At 35.1% G+C, this 16,805-nt stretch overlaps 1 long non-coding RNA gene across 5 annotated transcripts; it reads right to left on the bottom strand.

Annotated features, from left to right (window-relative positions):
* Window positions 1-3,805: 3,805 nt before the first annotated feature.
* On the bottom strand, window positions 3,806-15,340 carry LOC128219225 (uncharacterized). 5 transcript variants are annotated; one of them, XR_008258556.1, is made up of 10 exons: window positions 15,304-15,319; window positions 15,031-15,146; window positions 14,770-14,798; window positions 12,406-12,530; window positions 10,673-10,824; window positions 10,362-10,559; window positions 7,771-7,958; window positions 7,476-7,554; window positions 5,100-5,276; window positions 3,806-4,276 (listed from the first exon to the last, which is right to left on the bottom strand). It is a non-coding gene; the product is annotated as an uncharacterized LOC128219225 (long non-coding RNA). The 5 variants fall into 5 exon arrangements; XR_008258558.1 differs by having other exon boundaries at window positions 7,771-7,944; XR_008258557.1 differs by having other exon boundaries at window positions 10,362-10,553.
* Window positions 15,341-16,805: the final 1,465 nt, after the last annotated feature.

The following is a 16,805-nucleotide window of genomic DNA, read 5'->3' as shown; positions in this document are numbered from 1 at the left end:
TTTTGTTTCTTCTAGTTTTTGAAAAATTTAACCCCACTCATAGGCTGAATAATGGCTTGACCTAGCGTTGACACTATGACGACCTTAAATGTGTTAACTGTCATACGTGACATGAGATAGAAGTGAAATCAGGTCTTGGTCACATCGAGATAGTAGTTGAGTTGAAGAAACAAAGTGAGATTCAAGGAGATCTGGACACCCTACCTATTTTCGAGGAGACAGTTGTGCTTAAACGTGTCCAGTGTAAAGCATCGACACACTGGAGGCACTTTTGCCTGCGTTTAACTAACCAGTATGTTATTCCGTCTCATGCCGACCACCAAGCAAGAGTTCAAGTTGCGACTTATATCGGTATGACGGGGTCCGGTATTGAACTCGTGACCGTCTGCGCCAGATACTCTAGCTTTACTACTGCACTGAGCTATCGGGGCCGACTCCACGTTTAGACCTTGAAAACATGTGTTTAGGGATGTGGGCTGGAACTGATCACTTTTTTGTTGTCAATACAGATCACGGACAATGGGCAATCTTGCTAACACACGTATCGTACGATTGCTTTTACGAATTAACATTGCTGAGTAGTTGTAGTTCCTATTTCGAAGTAATAGCACTTTTGGTCAGTTTGGTAATATTTTGCCATACGCTTGATAATAAGATGGTCCCGTTATGCGTTAAGCATCAAAATGCTTCAGTCTTTAAAGAGAACCGATCGAAAGCCGGTTCCTACAATGTACCATTGTGTTCCTAGTTGGTCTTCGTTCTTGCGTAGATGTGCTTTTTTTGGTTCAGGTGGCTTTCAAAGTATTGATAACATTTCAGAATGTAATGGTATAGTCAACATGTCAACAGGAAAGGTAACCTTTGGTGACATATTATCTGAACTATAGACTAACACAAATTCTTGTATGCAGACTCATTCAGATAGAGATTTTTAATTTGTACTTTTCATGATGATTTATCATTGAAACAAGAATGAACTTTGCATTCTGAGAGTCAGTTCATTCATTAAAGGGACATAATTCCGCCTCAGAGTGAACCCAAACGAGAGTCAGTTTATTCCTTAAAGTAGCATAATTCCGCTTCAGAGCGAAGGCAATCGACAGTTCACTCAATAAAGGGCCATAATTCCGCCTCAGAGTGAATGCAACCGAGAGTCAGTTCTTTAATTCAAGTAGCATATTCCGCTTGAGAGCGAACGCAACTGAGAGTCAGTTCATTCATTAAAGTAACATAATTCCGCTTCAGAATGAACGCAACCGAGAGTCAGCTCATTCATTAAAGGGGCATAATTCCGCCTCAGAGCGAATGCAACGCAGTCAATTCATTTTTATAGGGGCATGATTCCGCTTCAGAGTGAATGCAACCCAGAGCCAGTTCATTCAATAAAGGTTCATAATTCCGCCTAAGAGTGAATAAAACCCAGAGACAGTTCATTCATTAAAAGGGCATATTCCGTCTCTGAGTGAATATAACCGAAAGTCAGATCATTCATTAAAGGGTAATATTCCGTCTCTGAGTGAATACAACCGAAAGTCAGTTCATTCATTAAAGGGGCGTGATTCCACTTCAGAGCGAATGCAACCCAGAGACAGTTCATTCATTAAAAGGTAATATTCCGTCTCTGAGTGAATACAACCGAAAGTCAGTTCATTCATTAAAGGGGCGTGATTCCACTTCAGAGCGAATGCAACCCAGAGACAATTCATTCATTAAAAGGTAATATTCCGTCTCTGAGTGAATACAACCGAAAGTCAGTTCATTCATTAAAGGGGTGTGATTCCACTTCAGAGCGAATGCAACCCAGAGACAATTCATTCATTATAAGGTAATATTCCGTCTCTGAGTGAATACAACCGAAAGTCAGTTCATTCATTAAAGGGGCGTGATTCCACTTCAGAGCGAATGCAACCCAGAGACATTTCATTCATTAAAGGGGCATGATTTCGCCTCAGAGCGAACCCAGCCGAGAGTCAGTTCATTCATTAAAGTAGCATAATTCCGCTACAGAGCGAATGCAACCCAGAGTCAGCTCATTCAATTAAGTGGCAAAATTTGCCACAGAGCGAACGCAACCTAGAGTCAGCTCATACATTAAAGGGGCATGATTCCGCTTCAGAGCAATTGCAACCCAGGGTCAGCTCATTCATTAAAGGGGCATATTCCGCCTCAGAGTAGATGCAACCGATTGTCAGTTCATTCATTATAAGGGCACATTCCGCCTCAGAGCGAGTGCAACACTGAGTCAGTTCATTTATTAAAAGGTAATATTCCGTTTCAGAGTGAATACAACCGATTGTCAGTTCATTCATTAAAGGGGCGTGATTCCACTTCAGAGCAAATGCAAACCAGGGTCAGCTTATTTATTAAAGGGGGATGATTCCGCTTCAGAGCAAATGCAACCCAAGGTCATCTCATTTATTAAAGGGGCATATTCCGCCTCAGAGTAAATGCAACTGATTGTCAGTTCAGTCAATAAAGGGGCATGATTCCACTTCAGAGCGAATGCAACCCAGAGTCAGTTCATTTATTAAAGGGGCATACTTACGCTTCAGAGCGAATGCAACCCAGAGTCAGCTTATTCATTAAAGGAGGATGATTCCACTTCAGAGCAAATGCAAACCAGGGTCAGCTCATTTATTAAAGGGGCATATTCCGCCTTAGAGTAAATGCAACCGATTGTCAGTTCATTCATTATAAGGGCACATTATTAAAGGGACACGATTCCACTTCAGAGTAAATGCAACCCAGAGTCAGTTCACTCATTAAAGGGGCATGATTCCGCTTCAGAGCGAATGCAACCCAGAGTCAGTTCATTCATTAAAGGGGCATACTTCCACTTCAGAGCGAATGCAACCCAGAGCCAGTTCATTCATTAAAGGGGCATAATTCCGCCTCAGATTGAACCCAGCCGAGAGTCAGTTCATTCATTAGAGGAGCATAATTCTACCTCAGAATGAATGCAACCCAGAGCCAGTTCATTCATTAAAGGGGCATAATTCTACCTTAGAATGGATGCAACCCAGAGCCAGTTCATTCATTAAAGGGGCATAATTCTACCTCAGAATGGATGCAACCCAGAGCCAGTTCATTCATTAAAGGGTCATGATTTCGCCTCAGAGCGAACCCAGCCGAGAGTCAGTTTATTCATTAAAGTAGAATATTTCCACTTCAGAGCGAATGCAACCCAGAGCAAGTTCATTCATTAAAGGGTCACAATTCCGCCTAAGAGTGAATGCAACCCAGAGTCAGTTCATTCATTAAAGGGGCATGATTCTGCTTCAGAGTACAAGCAACTGATTGTCAGTTCATTAATTAAAGGGGCATGATTTCGCTTCAGAGTGTATGCAACCGATTGTCAGCTCATTCATTAAAGGGGCACGATTCTGCTTCAGAGTAAATGAAACCGATTGTCAGTTCATTCATTAAAGGGGCACATTCCGCCTCAGAGCGAATGCAACCATTTGTCAATTCATTCCTTAAAGGGACATGATTCCACCTCTGAGCGAATGCAACCGAGTGTCAGTTAATTCATTAAAGGGGCATAATTCAACAATCATTAAAGCAGACGTTTTTTTGCCGTTCGAACCATTTGCACATTGTCTCTGGCAACAGTTTAACGAGTTTTATTTGAATATTTTTAAAATACTTCTAGTTACGGCCGACGACAACACCAAAACAATAATACTACCTCAATTAATGTTTGTATGTTAAAAGATGCACTCTTACTCCCAAATACGATTTACCAAAATTAATAATATATTTGTTAATGTTCCAAAAAGGGTGAATAAATGTCGAAAACAATTGCTCTTATGTTACCGAGTTTAATTTCAAAGAAAACATGGTATTTCTACATAATGAAACTATAGTAAACCACAGTAAATCTTTAAGCATTCACCAATCATTTAATATCTTTGTGCTTTCTGCTATCAAATACACGGTTTCAATCTTGTTATCAGTAATTCATATTTTCCACAAATGCATAATTAAGTAAGTAGTTAAAGGTTTAGCAGTCATAATGGATGTTTGTTATACATGTGTATGTATTAATTTTGATTAAGAGTGTTACATTAAGTAATTTATCAATAAGGTTAACATCGACAAGTATGATGATGCGCGTGGCCAACTTGCACCAGTTGTTGAGTGTTATTGTCATTTTCAGCCCTTGAAATCTAGACTATTGTCAATGCACAAATTGTGTAGTTTCATGCAGGTGATGACAATCTACTGCAATTAACCTGGTGAAAACATCAGCCAGCCTCCGCTTCTGTGCAGATATCTGAAATTTAAGGAGGGTTTATAGCAATACAGCTTGATATTCGATCGACTGACATTTGGCATCAACATTCGCTCTTTCTACAGACAAAGTTTCAAAGACTGTTGACAGTGACCTTGACCAACTGACCTAAAACAAATAGGGGTCATCTACTGGTTAAGGGCATTATACCTGTCGCATGGTCCTGGTAGTTTTTGTGTGGACAAGGTAATATTACACTGTTGACCAAGACCTTGTATACCAAGCAACCAAATGCATACTATTTGCAGTGTTCTAAGTATATAATGTTTAAACATTCTGCAATATTACATTAAAGTTACTCACTGGATCAAATATAAGTTTTCCCGGTAATGCATCTGAAAACACTTACCGTATTTTATCATAATATTAAACTATGATATACAAATTTTGGTTTAAGTGGGGTGCAACCCCTAGTCTTTAAAGTCAAGAAAAAATAAGAAAATCGATGCCTAAACCACAAGGCCATAGTGACTATTTTAAAGTGATAGATATTTTGACCTCTTAACAATACATTGATAACATCACGTGATAATGTCAATCAACCAAACACACCACAACAAAGCTGTTATTAATTGATTAATGCGTTTTCAACAATATTTGAGTAAATATCAACATTTGCTGTAGGGTTCCAAATTTTGGTATCTTAGTTTTGACACTCCTATTAATTTTGCCACACTTTGTCACACAAAAATTGCATTTTATAAAAACATGAGCAAGCGCCTTTAATAAATTGCTTATGATTTCACATATTTAACATGTACTTAAAGTTTATGAAAGCCTTTGAAGTAGAAGATAATATTTAAACCTTTCGAAAGCGTGACAGAAGCAGGCCAAAAGCCCCATCCATTACCAAACCACCCATGGCATCGGCATCATAGTATGCAATTTCAGCGGTCTGAGGATGGATGTCAGTAAGTTATTTATAAAGGCAGAGCCTTGAGTTTTGCAGGTACACCCCAGCTTCATTTGCCTCCAGATGAGCCTTGAAAAGAAATTTCTTTTTAAGACAAATTGCATTCTCAATATAGAGCGGAGAACATTTGTTTTAACCATTTTTTAATAATAATATTAACAAGAATATCGCTGGATGCGATGATGCTCCACATACGCCAATTTTCTATAAAAATGCAGATATTGTAATTCAATGTGCTGGTAGCAGGTAAATTTTGTAGCTTATTTATACACAGTTGGATGGATTCATAATATGGAAAGATCTGGTCAGGGTTTAGAAGAAAATTTAGATTTAAAAAAAAAAAAAAATGAAAACCACAAACCACACATATGGCCTCGACAAACTCAGGTTTTCAAGAACTATCAGATAAAGAGGGGGGGGGGGGGGGGGGAATTGAGGATTATGGCTCTTTTGGTAATGCACTTTCTCTATTTGCCATATATCTACATTTCAAGTTTCATTTCAATCAATTTAGCATTTTCCGAGATATGGCCGGGACAAATACCCATCTTTGAAAAATATCAGGTTAATGAGGAAACTAAAACATATGCAGAACAGAACTATGGTTCTTGTGCACTGCACTTTCTCTTACTGCCATCTATCTATGTTTAAAACTTCATTTAAATCCTTGTAGTAATTTCCAAAATATGGCATGAAAAAGCTTCAATCACGAAAATATGGTTAAGGGGAGACAACTTAAATAAAATTAGAAAGACCATTATGGGCATCATTTTGATTTGAACTATAATCATCTTAATAATTTCTTAATGTGTATCATTTACTGGATTTAAAAACAAAATTAAACAGAACTTTACCACAAAATAACTATTGTATTTAAAGATGAATTACCCTTTTCCCATTTAATTTTTCTTTTTAAAAAATCGACATCAGAGACAAGAAAAATCCTTTATTTGATTTATTTTTCAACATTCTAGTAATAATTTGAAATCATGATAAAACGAAATATATTTGCTATCAAAAATAATACACTATTGATCGAATAATCAACAAATATAATCAAACTGTACTAAATTAGCCAAATGGTATTACAAATTTAACCTACTGTTTTGACTGCATTAAAACATCAAAGTTTTCAAGCAAACGGAACAAGTTCTAGTATTATTCATGAAAAAAAACCTTGAAATTCCCAACCACCTATTTCAGCAAGTCCTGCAAGTCATGAAATCTTCAAAGAGTCTAATATTTATGAGTTGAAATGTCTTAAATTACTCTTAAATGAAAATACAATATTAACTTCTGTAAAAAATGTAAGTTTCTGAAGAAAAGAAAGAAAAATTGCTTCTGGATGGATTCAAACCACAACCTTGAAACCCTCAACAGAGTTGTAGTCCTGCGCTTGACATAAGACTTAAGCATTTAAATTGAAGAGTTTCAACTAGGGGTTTTCAATAGGGGTGTGCTACCTTAATATACATTATAGGATTATAGCGCTCGTGCACTGCACTTCTTTCATAGCCATCTATTTATATACCAAGTTTTATTTCAATCCCATAAGTAGTCAAAAACCAATTATGAAAAAATGGGTAAGGAGAGAAAACTTAATAAATTTACATGACAGGATTATAAAAATGTATTGAATTACTGTTTAATGGAAATACGATATAAACTTTTAAAAAATATGTTAGCTACTGAAAAAAATAAATGTTATGCCTCTGGATGGATTCAAACAGCTACCTTGAAACCCTCAAAAGATGTGTAGTCATGTATTTAATTATTTTTAAATGGAAATACCCTATAAACTTTTGTAAAAAAAATGTTAACTTCTGAAAAAAATATGCTTCTCGATGGATTTGAACTGCTACCTTAAAACATCCAAAAGATTTGTAGTCCTGTGCTTAACAACATAGGCTAAAGCATTCAAATTGAAGAGTTACAGGTGGAGCTTTTCATTCTGTGATCTCTTTATATAGATGATGGGATTATGGTGCTGAACAAGAGTATAACTGACGGATGGACAAAGGGGCAACTATATGCTCTCCCTTAAGAGGACATTAAAAATAATGACTAAAAACAGCACGGCGGTGCAAACACCAAAACTCAAGTGACATTTCAGTGTTAGGCAACACGTTCACCATTAATTTATCATTTTATAAAAGCATCATCAAGTTTAAGAATTGTTTCATTTTTAAGAAACCTTAAACCAACAATTTAGCCAACCAAAGCCCTTTAAATACAAATTAATATTGACATATTATCAATTTACCATACCTTTAAACAAGATATCTGATACTAGTATATGACAGCATCGTTTGTGGCTCCATGCCATTCCGCCACAACGTCAATGAATCTGCATAGAAATTTTACTTATCAATATCATTAGCATTTACAGTATGTCTTAATATAGTGACTTCTTTAATTTTCTGAGCATCTACATTCCCTTGCGTTAATGCTCATAACAAAGCAAAAAGAACTGAAATAATTAATTATATTTGACATTATACTTTCTAAATGTCATCAGCAAAGTAAGCTATTCAAAATAAATCTTCTATGCTCAACTTCATACCTCAACTTATTGTTCAAAACTGCTTGAATGGCGTGATACTCCTTCCTTCAGAAATAGGATGCCTCATTGCCGGTCTGGGTGGTGATTGGGACCAAGGTACAATATATTGCACCAATAACTCTAGGAATGTGGCTGAGCCTTTAAATGCTCTAGTTGCATCCATCCTCTTGACATCTGTTTCCGGGGACCTAAAAAGGAGAACCGTAATGCATTTATTTACTTGTGTCCTTAAGCCTAAAAAAAAAATTGTTTGGTTAGGGTTACATCCTTTTCAAAAATAGGTAGGGTAGGTAGGCTTTTTATTTTATTTTATTTTTTTATTAGGCTTTATAGAAGAATATCATTTTCATCATTGGAGAATGGTGTTAAAGTTATTTTCTGTAGAAGCATTTAAGGTTTAAACTACATATTGATAAGCAATTAAAAAAAAAAAAAAAAAATTTTTTTAGTTTTTCAATTTTTTTTTCAAACTGACTATAAAAACGATAGGGTCGGCGCCTATTCCGTAGGTAGGGTCGGGTAACATAAAACAATGTTGCTACTTGGAATGGGTTTAAAGCTTTCAAATGCTTAATTCAGTAATATGATTTGACACAGGGCTTCAAAAAAACAGACAATTTGCTGGTCAGGACCGATTTCAGTATGAGAAAATGGCTAAAAAATCGGTCCAAAAATTGTTCGTTTTACCAATTTGGGTGCAAAAGTGTGTTAACAAGAGCTGTTGTAAGACAGTTTGCTCCACTAAGCTGCTTTGTCTTAGAAATGAATACAATAATGATGTAATATGTGCCTGTCAAAAGCAATAAAAATATCAAATTAAAAAGTAAACAAGAACTATGATTGTCACAAAACCAGGTTTTTAATGATTGGCAGAAAAGATTCAGTTTTAACTGCTTTCTCCTGTTTTTTTTGTAACAGTGACCTTGATCTTAGGTCCCCAAACACAATCCCATTAAAGTCCTCCATAAACTCTTCCTACATATCAAGTTTGGTCACAGTATGTCAACCATAACTAAAGTTATTCAGTACCAAATGTAGTCTATTTTTAGTGACAGTGACCTTGACCCTATTGGGCCAAAAGGCAATCCAATGAAAGGTCTCCATAAACTCTATATACCAAGTTTGGTCACAATTTGTCAACCCTTACTTTAGTTATTCAGTACTAACCATTTTTTATTTTTTGTAAGTGACCACGACCTTGGCCATAACTCTCGGGGATCTTAACATAATCTCATGAAAGGTCTCTATAAACTCTTCATATATACCAAGTTTGGTTGCAATATGTCGACCCTAACTTAAGTTATTCAATACCAACCATTTTTCTATTAATAGTAACTTTGACCTTGACCTTAATCCTAGGGGCCACAAACTTAATTCCATGAAAGGTCTCCGTAGTTTCTTCCTATATACCAAGTTTGGGCACTTTATGTCAAACCTAACTTAAAATATTTGATACATAAGATGACTTTGACGCTCTCCTCCCACCAGCCTGCCCGAACAATGATGCAAGTCACTCTAAATAACTAATTTTCCCTTTGTGGAAACTTGGTTAAGAAAATAAAAATGTTCCTTTCAAAAGAAATATTGAAAGAAATAAAATAAAAGAAGTCAATCAAGGGCTATAATTTGTATTGAAAGGTATAGATGTCTTTTTTTATTAAAATCCCATCTTGCCCTAAAACTTAAACCTGCTCTAAAACTTTAACCTAAGTCCCTAAGTCAATCAGGGGCCATAACTTGTATCAAGGATAGTATGGAGTTATGAAACCTCATTTTGTGATGGTCCTGAACAAATGTGTAAAGTATTAAGTGAATTGAATGAAAGGTATAGAAGTTATTAATAAAACTCGCAACTTGCCCAAAAACTTTAACCTGCCTTAAAAGTTTAACCTAGGTTCCTTAGTCAATCAGGGGCCATAATTTGTATAAAGGATAATATGGAGTTATCTAACCTCATTGTGTGATGGTTGTGATCAAATGTGTGTAAGTATTCAGTGAACTGAATGAAGGATATTGGAATTATAAGAGAAAATCCCAGCTTGCCCTAAAACTTTAACCGGATGACGACACCAGGTGAGTAATAAAGCCCTCCTTATTCTTCGAATAGTGGCTAAAAATAAGGTATTGTAATACATAAACAGTGTTTGTCATACCACATCTCAAAAACCAGGGGACATCCTTGAGGGCTTATGTATGTGTTAATTGATTTAGCTTTTTTAATATCATCAAAGATGTGTCAAATTCGTCGTCTTTTTCTCATGTAAGCAATTATCACAATTTTGTTACGAAGAGTCATTATAATTATATTATTACTACATTTGCCATTGTAAATCTGAAAAGGTAAAAAAGTCCCAAATTAATTAACCTAGTCAGGCTCTAATTCTATAGTATATCAACAGTGACATACTTGCAGCGATTCACCACTGAGTGCCCCACTTCTGTCATTTTAAGAAAACATTATGAAAAAATTGTTTTCGCCTTTTGTCGCTTTCAAACTTTTAGACAATTTGATTAGACAAACTTGAAAAAACTTGTGTACAGTAATTATAGAGCCTACAAAATGTTGTTGTTATGAACATCTTTGTTAGTACCGATGTTCTGTCTGAAAACGGACCATTCCTCAACTGCAAAGACGGCATTCATCATCCACTGTCTGTCCATATAGGCTGCAAGTGAACGGTTGATTCAGTTGTCGCCGTCTCTGCCAGCTTACCGATGGCTCGGCAGATGTGACTTGCTGTAGAATTCAACACTGGTAGCACGTTGTCGCTGATGTCTGAAAGCTGAAACTATATAGGTACTCTATGCAATCAAAAAACAGCTTCATAAGTTATAATTCAATTCTGGATATATTCATTGATGAAATCATCAGATTAGATTTTTTGGCTAATTAATATCTTACCTGATCTCTGGTTGTATTCAAATCAACTACGCTCATCTGCAGTGCGGTGGTGTCATTTTCGCTCAATGTGTCTGTTGTATATACGCTGAATCGTGTGGTAAAACATTGGGCTGTAGAGAGGACATCATGGTTTGGTTTTCTTCCACTGGCATCTACAATGCAATTTTATTTGAAGCATATGCATACAAACCATGTTTTTGTTTGTTCGTTTGCTCTATTAAACAAATGCATACGCAATATTTATGCAAAAAGCTGCAGAAACAAGCTCAGTAGCAAAACGTTTAAACATAACCCAGTTTAATGGCACTGAGTAAATGCCAAAGACAGAGAACATAAAATCACAAACAAGATTCGTAGAAGGACAGCACAAAACTCCACAAACAGCACAGTGCATACATACTATATATAAAAAACTAGGTATGTTTATCAAGAATTGTTAGGTACCGCCTTGGAGCGGTCAATACAAGAGCTGTCACAGAGACAGCGCGCTCGACTATTCCGCCGCTTTTTAGTGTAAGGATTGACTTGAAAGTGGTTACATGCAAAACCTTAACCAGAATTTCTATGTCGAATAAAAAAGGGGCCATTATTTGAATTTAATGCAAACTAGAGTTATCTTACTTGGTTATTTAAGTAGAATGGATGGTTGAGTACTATTTTATAAAGTCTCAATGCAATACATCCAGTAGTTGCTGAGATATTAACCTATGTGTGCTTACATGCAAAACCTTAACCAGAATTTCTAAGTAAGTTATATAGTTGGGAATACATATGTAAAGTTTCAATGCAATACATGACATATTTGCTGAGATATTGACTTGAATGTGGTTACATGCAAAACCTTAACCAGAATTTCTAAGTCGAATAATAAAGGGCAATTATTTTGCATTAAATGCAAACTAGAGTTATCTAACTTGATTAATTTAGTAGGTTGGATGGTTGAGTACCATTGTATCGAGTCTAAATGCAATACCTCAAGCAGATGCTGAGATATTAACCAATTTGTGCTTGCACGCAAAACCTTAATCAGAATTTCTAAGTCAAATAATAAAGGCCTATTATTGGCATTAAATGCAAACTAGAGTTATCTAACTTGGTTAATTAAGTAGGTTGGATGGTTGAGTACCATTGTACCGAGTCTCAATGCAATACCTCAAGCAGTTGTTGAAATATTAACCTATGTGTGCTTGCATGCAAAACCTTAACCAGAATTTCTAAGTCAAATAATAACGACTATTTTATGCATTAAATGCAAACTAGAGTTATCTTACTTGGTAAATATAGTAGGTTGGATGGTTGAGTACCATTGTATCAAGTCTCAATGCAATACCTCAAGTAGTTGCTGAGATATTAACCTATATGTGCTTGCACGCAAAACCTAAACCAGAATTTCTAAGTCAAATAATAAAGGCCTATTATTGGCATTAAATGCAAACTAGAGTTATCTAACTTTGTTAATTAAGTAGGTTGGATGGTTGAGTACCATTGTATAAAGTGTCAATGCAATACCTCAAGTAGTTGCTGAGATATTAAACTATGTGTGCTTGCACGCAAAACCTTAACCAAGGGTGACGCTTGGGTGAGTAGTATAGCTCTCCTTTTTCTTCGAATAGTCGAGCTAAAAATGTAGATTTAATTGGGGTCAAGTCGACCTTTGGTAAAATAGTTCATAAATTGGGCAATTATCTTATTGCTGTTCATTCTCATCGTTCATACGCTAATAATTCACTTACCGTCCGTTCTAATGTTGGTATGTCGGGATGTTTATTCGTGATGGGTGGCTGAAGACATGGATGGCACACAAACGTCAACCCCGCCTCAGTCCTTGTCGCCTCTCAATAAGCAGCAAAGGAAATTTCTGAATAAAACATATTTGTAAATTGAAAATAAAGAGTATTCCTTTAAAGCTTGTTCATTCAGAATGTTTTCACCATTATTCCTATTTCCAGTATTTGAAAAATTATTACCTAACAGGGTTCAAATTTAACTTTGAGGAGCACTCGCAAATTTTTGCAAGTGCATTTTGAGGCAACTCGCAAAATGAAAAATCAACTTGCAATTTTATTATTTGCTTTATTCCCCTATAATATTGTCTAATTAAAGTATAAATTTACACCTAAGACATATTATGAATATTAAAAAGTATCAATCTTAAGTGATTCGACTACTAGAACTTGTTGATGGCTTATTCTATTTGGGGGGTACGGAAAGACTCATCTAATGCTGGCAGCTTTTTGATAACAAAGCTGTCCAATAATTTGACATTGTTCACTTTGTATATTTACCCTCGCCATCGGGTAATTTAATACCCATTCGACAAGCACGCTACAGATATCATTAAGTATTAAAATCAATAACATTATAAATTTGAAATAAAAAAGCAACAGTAAATGTACTTTGGACCATGAAATATATCGATCGACGAAGTCTATTCATTTTGACAGTTGGGCGAAAATATATTCAACGGATGATGGGGTATATAGTGCGCGAAAGCGCTAAATTTAGCCAATGATTGAGCTAGGTGATTACGTCATTCGTATTCACTTTGTATAATGCACGCATCGGAGCATCCCGGAAAGATTCAAGATAAAACTCGGCCTTTTCCGTATTTGTTCTATTTTTGAAAACTTACTAGAGCGTGACTCCGTACTGTCTTCTTTATACTGGTAGTGTAAAAATGCCACTATTAGGCTGTTTACACTCGACTACGTAGCGGAGTTAAGTTCATGTTTATTCTACTTTCCTTTTAACATTTTGTGGTCTAGAAAAAGCCACTCGCAGAATTTTGCGAGCTTGAATAAAAGTCACTCGCAATTTGTACATGTCGCTCGCATTTTGCGAGTATGCGAGTCTAAATTCGAACCCTGCCTAAATTAAAATAGTTATACACCACTTATTTAACATCATTGATAGATGGCTCATTATGAGGAAATTATTTGAGTTTACAAAAATAAGTATACTGTAAGTATGAAATATAAAAAAATTGAATTTAAATCTAGTAGTTTATCTTGCTTTATTAAATTGTTAGTAGTATTTTAGTGCGATTCGCTACTTAACTCTGAAACTATGACAAATAAAGAAATTTCAAACTAGCTAGTTTTTATGTTGCGAAGGAAATATTATAGTAGGCCGAGTATTAAATGTTATTTATTTTTTTAATTCATGCATGCTTTACCATTTAGACAAATTGTGATGTAACCTTAAGCCAATATTTTTAAATATAATTGACAGTTTAACTTTGGATTTTTATTTTAATGTGTGTATTTGACATATTTTATAGTGCAAAGTACCCACGCTTTGATCAATGATGTCAATTTTTTTTAAATTGTGTAGAAGTATTGTAAAATGTAGTGTGTTTGTCGAATGAGAGTAAGCGCTTCTTTATATTAAATGCTAATTGTATTTAGAATGTGCTGATATGTTTAATTTTGAATTATGTTACTGGAAATTATTATCATAACTAATAAATTTAGGGTGTTTCTGTCGTTTTTTGTCGGATTTGTTTTGAAAGTATGCACTTTCAGCAGCAGAATGGAATGTGGCTCAATTATGAATAGAACAGAAGAAAATGTATTTCGTTTTAAACAATTCAAACAAATAAAGTCAATGAAATAGGTTAAAAATGACCCTTGATCATTTGTAAACTTAATTTTATTAATAAATACATTGGGATCATTCACAAATTATTGTTTATTAGTAAGCATAATGTAAGAAAATAAATTAACAAATTTTAGTAGTTTAACAATTCATTTCAATTTTACTATGATATTTATCTAATTACTGTTGAGTTACGCTAATTTTTGGCTTGTTGTAAGTGAGAATTTGAGTAATGCCTCCCAAATGCTGGCTAGGTTGCTGTGCCATACATTCAGTATCGAACAATATACTTAACAAGGTGTTAGGTATACCATTTATCACATCATTAACTGATGGTTACCATATGACAAATTGATTTCTTGATGGTTACAAATTGACTAACAAAATGGTTACGAAATAACCAAGATTCAGTGGTTACAAAATGGTAATGTTACGGAATGACTAGAACCCTCAATGATTAATGTACCTCAAATTGTCTACCCTGTGGTTTATATACATACCCTTTCACCGAAGACCTCAATGTCAAGACCTATATAAAAACAAATGAAGTATGTTAAATCTTTGAAGAGTCCAGTTGTTCAATTTTAAAATGTTTACTAAGTATAATACTAATAGGCTTTCATTGGTATTAAAACATAAGAACTAAACATTTAACTTCTAAAGGCTAGTCACTAACATTGATAATACACATATTACACATAATAAACTTGATTTGACCCATTAAACACTGGTAAACAATACTCTGAAAATAACATACAAACCTACACAACGGTAGTGTTTTCATTTACATGAAAAGTAAAAACACAAATTATACAGCAGACAGAGCAGCCTTTCTTCCGTACGTAATGTCCGAAATTTGTCCATATCCGAACACCAACTGTTAAAACCAAGTCAAAACTTCTTGAAGACAGTTGTTGGACAAAAGTCATCAGGTGATAAATCAATTGCAAATGATTAAATAAGTACACGCTTTGCAAATTATGGCCAATATATTATAAACGTGGCTGCTCAACAGCTGCGTTTCCAATACTTACATCATGATAACCGGACATCGTCTTCGGACAAAGGGACATAACTCCCAAATCCGGAATGAACCCAAAGATATATTAACCCAAATCCTTTTTGGCAAAAGCACTTACACCAGTTGTGCCCCGTGATTGTTTTAGGGGAAAAACAGTATTTAAATAACAGTCACATTACCATCGTCTCTGCATCTATGCTCAGTACTGACACTCTTTGAGTGATGAAGTAATACAGACTTTAACATAAAATCATACAAAAATAGCCAAATAAAAATCGGCAAATGGCGGTACGTGGTGACACAGGGGGAACTAGTCATTTCATACCCTGACACAGGAATCTCCCTGGAAAAGTGATGTGGTATCGTTCGATACTGGTACCCATGCATCTAGTAGATTAGTCCAAGGTGGATAGCAGGGAATCAGGAACATCGAAGAGCTGATACGAAACCGAGGCTTTAGACCAGGAGCATGCTAGCTTGCTGTAGTCAAAGGTAAAAAGTCACTTTCTTAGACGATTATACGAGTCTTGCAGTTACCTTAAGGAAAGGTAATTTTCCCAAATAACCTTTACAATTGGTATCTTCAAGTATAAGCTGGAAAACACCATGACAGTAAAAAACCCTCATGAATATCTCTAGATACATTTTAACTATGTACATGTACATGTATATGTCTCTGTAATAAGTTCTTTTTTGAAAGCCAATGTGCTGAGAAAAAAGGAAATACAAAGTAATACTCAGTGTGCAATTACGAAGATGTGTCACGGAAATATATAACCTATCAATTTATTAATGTCAGCCTTTTGTTTTTGTTTGAAAGAATTGTTGCATTTCGCTGATTTGTTACAAATTATCTCTTTAAAACTTCAAAAACTCATTTTATTTGTGCTGGAATTTCCAAGTATTGAAGCACACCACAATATTTTGTTACAAATTTCACGTTCTTAGTGCCTGGAAATAGCCTGGTATTTTAGCTCACCATATTACGTTGTTACAGAATGTAACATTTTGAGTGCCTGGAAATAGTGAAGCATTTTAGCTCACCATATAATGTATTATTATTTTGTTACAGAATGTCCCGTTCTAAGTGACTGGAAATAACCAAGTATTTAAGCTCACCATATTATGTTGTTACAGAATGTCAAGTTCTGAGTGACTGGAAATAGCCTGGTATTCTAGCCTGGAAATAACCTAGTATTTAAGCTCACCATATTATGTTGTAACAGAATGTCAAGTTCTGAGAGAATGGAAATAGCCTGGTATTCTAGCCTGGAAATAACCTAGTATTTAAGCTCACCATATTATGTTTTTACATAATGTCAAGTTAATAGTGACTGGAAATAGCCTAGTATTCTAGCTTATCATAGTTATTTTGTTACAGAATGTCACATTCTGAATGAAATGGAAAAGCCTAGTATTAAAGCTCACCATCTTAGGTTGTTACATGTCAAGTTATGAGTGACTGGAAATAGCCTTGAATTTGAGTTCATCATAATTATAATGTTGTTATAATAT

The sequence above is a fragment of the Mya arenaria genome, chromosome 1 (genome assembly GCF_026914265.1).
Source record: "Mya arenaria isolate MELC-2E11 chromosome 1, ASM2691426v1".
Lineage (NCBI taxonomy): Eukaryota > Metazoa > Mollusca > Bivalvia > Myida > Myidae > Mya > Mya arenaria.
This window is presented reverse-complemented; position numbering and strand designations above follow the sequence as displayed.